We start from the raw sequence: 4,108 nt of genomic DNA on the forward strand, positions 1-4,108 counted from the left end.
CGCCACCATACCTGGCTCACATCTAGCCTTTACAATCTTTCTGCGTTCTCTTTGTCATAGATCCCTGAGCCTTGATGGGCAGTTCTGGAAAAGATCCCATTTAGGATTAATGTCCTAATTTTAGATTACTGCTGGATCACTTGGGTTTAGTCCTCAGCAGTACACATGCACACACAGACACACAGACACACACAAATTAAGTTAAATCACAAAAAGAAATCGAGTTACTAACATCACAATTTAAATAATCAAGTTTAGTTTGCATTGGTGGGTCAGTGACAAAATTCCGGTTTATCATGTACTATGCATTCCAATTTTGAAGCAATTCCCAGCTGTCTTTCATAGCTGATTATCAACTTAGATCTTTGCTGGCAACACTAAGTCACGGTTTATTTGTTTATATTCCCACCAATATCTGGTATTGTCTCTATTTTTCAACTTAGTTATTTGGAAGCTATATCAGGTGATCCCATTGTGAAGAGATTAATTGATTGATTGATTGGTTTTAAGTCAAGTTTTTCTGTATAGCCCAGGATGGCCTCAAACTTGTGATCCCCTTGTCTCAGCCTCCTAATACTGAAATTTCAGGTCACCATTATCAGCTTCACTTGAGGCTTTAATTAGCATGTTATTTTTTAATGTTTATTTTATATGTATATATGTGGTTGATAATATGTATATGCACCAGGTATGTGCATGTCTTAGTTAGGGTTTCCATTGCTGTAAAGAAACACTGTGACCAAGGCAACTCTTATAAAGGACAGTATTTAACTGGGGCTGGCTTACTGGTTCTGAGGTTCAGTACATTATCATGACGGAGGGAAGCATGGCAGCATCCAGGCAGGCATGGCACTGCAAGAGCTGAGCGTTCTACATCTTGTTCTGAAGACAAACAAGAAAAGCATGGCATCCTCAAGCAGTTGGAGGAAGCTCTTGAAGCCCAGGTCCATGGTAACACACTTCCTCCAACCAGGCCATGCTATTCCTACAAGGCCACACCTCCCAATAGTGCTGCCACTCCTGGACCAAGCATATTCAAACCATCTCAGTGCTGGCATCTGCTGAAGTCGGAAGACACGTTGGATTCTCTGGACCTGGTTACAGAGGGTGATGAGCTGCCATGTGCATGAGCAAAACACAGGCCCTCAGAAAAGTAACTTCTCTTACTCAGAGCCATCTCTCCAGTCCAATTAGCATATTGTTAATGGCTATTGAAGTTGGACGACATTTCCTCAGTATCATTTCTCATATTTCCCTACATTCTGGAGTTTGTTTCCCTGTCTGCCCTCAGTTCCGGGCTTGTTTGTCTTTTCATCCTCTCAATAAAACATTTTGCAAAAAAATAAAAAATAAATAAAAAAATAAAAAATAAAATAAAAAAAACCCAGCTTAACCACATGAAGCTGATTTTATCTTTCCTTTCTAATAGCTGACATTTCGTATCAAGACCAAAAAACAGTTTACCTGATCATGTTTCTATACACTGGCAAATAGCATGTGGAACTGAAATTGAAAAATAGAACACCATATACCCCAGTTCAGAGAAAGTAAAAGACACAAGTGGTGGTGGAGGGAAATGCAGTGGAGCGGGAAGGTGAAGCAAAGCACCTATGTAGGGTGTGGTGTGCTGACTAGAGAACTCAAAGCTCTGAAGAAATAGACTCAGTGCATTCATGAACTGGCGGCACAGTAAACAGGACATCTCTAAATAGACAAGCAAGGGTAAAGCAATTAGTACAGAAATCCTAGCGCAGTTCTGCTCTTCCAACTCTAAAGAGAAAGGCAATGGGGATCAAATTCTTAATACTCTTTTTATTTCTTAGTATCACTATCATTAAATTATTATCATTAAATTATTATCTTTAAAAACTTAGATCCATTTGTTTTATTTTATATGTATGAATGTTTTCTAGCGTGTATGCGTTTTATATTTGCTATCATCATAAGCATGTCTGGTGTGCTGGGAGGTCAGAAGAGGGCATCAGGTTCCTTGGAACAGGGCTACTGATGGTTCTGAGCTGAGATGTGAGTGCTGGGAACTGAACCTAGGACCTCTTCAAGAACAAGACACACTCTTAGCCACTGACCTATGCCTCCAGTCAAAATCTCACTTATTATTATTGGTAGTAGCAGTCGTACTAGTAGTGTGTGCACTTGTGGGTGTGTGGGGAGATAGAGAACAGCTTCAGGAGTTGGTTCGCCCCTTCCACTGTGGGTCCTGGGGACTGACCTCAGGTTAGGAGGCTTGTATGACAAGTACTTTTAACCCCCTGAGTCATCTTGCCAGCTCTATCTTATTATTTTGAAAGAAGAGAAATAATGGGTACAACTTAGTTCCATTCCTTGTACATAGTTTCCTTTCTCTGAGCAGTTGTAAATGGTGTTCTATCTTCCTTCCTGAAACCATTCTAGTCCCTTCTCTTTTTTTCCAAGATTTCATATCTAATCAAAACCCTGTGACTTATTTAGGGTTACAACTGCTGTGATGTAAAGTAACTTGGGGAGGAAAGGGTTTTTCTGGCTTACCCACTGAATAGCAACTCAAAACAGTATGAACTTGGAGGCAGGCAATGATACAGAAGCCATGGAGGAATGCTGCCTGCTGTCTTGTTCCCAGGACTGCCAGCCCTGGGGTAGCCTTACTCACAATGAATTATGCCCTCCCACATCAATCCCTAATTTTAAAATAGGCTTGTTTACTGTCCCCTTTTCCCCAAAGTAAAATATAAGAAGTTAGAGCAAAGCCCATCACATGGAAGTTGGACAAGGCATCCTGACATATGTTTCAATTTCAGTTCCACACAGAAATACAACCCCCTCTTCAACATTTGTCTTGGAGTTTCCCACTGATTCTGAACTCATTATTTATGGATATCTTTGTCTGGATTGCTTGGGGTTTTCTACGTGAATAATCCCATATATAAATAGAAGCATCTTGTTTCCTCCTTTCCAGTCTGCATGCCTTTCATTTCCTGTCTTTTCCTTACTTGAATTTTCTGGGACATTTAGCTTCTTGCTGAAGAGCCCTGGTGACCATAGACACCCACCTTGCTTCCAATCCTAGGAGGAAAGCATTCATGTTCACTGAATGCAATGTTAGTTGTAGCTTTTTAAAGGTGCTCATTAATATATTGTATTAGCAACCTTCATCACTGTGACAGGGTACTTGACAGAACAATTTAAGGAAGGAAAGGTCTATTTTGACCCATGAGTTGAGTCCCTCCTGGCGAAGAAGGCATGATATCAGATCTTTTTTGTTATTTTGCTTTGTACTGTTGTTCCAGTTTTCAAGACAGAGTTTCTCTGTATAATAACTCTGGCTATCCTGGAACTCACTATGTAGACCAGGCTGGCCTCCAACTCACAGAGATCCACCTGCCCCTGCCTCCTGAGTGCTGGGATTAAAGGTGTTTGCCACTATACCAGAAGCTCAGATCCACTGGAAGGACTTGAGGATAGTGTAATACCAAGGACCTACCCTAGTAACCCAATTCCTGCAGCTGGGACCCCGCTCCTAAAGGCCAAACTTCCTAAGGGTTTGCTCCTGTCATGACATCACCATATAGAAAAACATGTGGGGAGCATTTTATACCCAAATCATACACATATACATTAGATTATTTTTTAATAACTACTGATTTTTTCACATCTGTTGAGATGGTCTTGTGATTTGATTGTTTGTTTTGTTTTGTTTTGTTTTGTTTTGTTTTGTTTTGTTTTGTTTTGTTTTGTTTTGTTTTGTTTTGTTTAAGACAGGGTTTCTCTGTGTAGCCCGGCCTGTACCAGGCCTCACTCTGTAGACCAGGCTGATCTGGAACTCACAGAAATCCATCTGCCTTTGCCTCTCTTGTGCTGGGATTTAGAGACATGTGCCACCACCACCTGGATCAAGTGATTTTTTAAAAATTCTTTTGGCTATTACTATGATAGACTGACCTTCCTTCCTTCCTTCCTTCCTTCCTTCCTTCCTTCCTTCCTTCCTTCCTTCCTTCCTTCCTTCCTTCCTTCCTTCCTTCCTTCTTATTAGTTTTGTTTGGTTGGTTTTGGTTATTGTTTTTGAGATATAATCTGTCCATGTAGGGCTCACTGGCCTGGAACTGCTAAGTAG

This window comes from Mus caroli, chromosome 14 (genome assembly GCF_900094665.2).
Source record: "Mus caroli chromosome 14, CAROLI_EIJ_v1.1, whole genome shotgun sequence".
NCBI classification, from domain to species: Eukaryota; Metazoa; Chordata; class Mammalia; order Rodentia; family Muridae; genus Mus; species Mus caroli.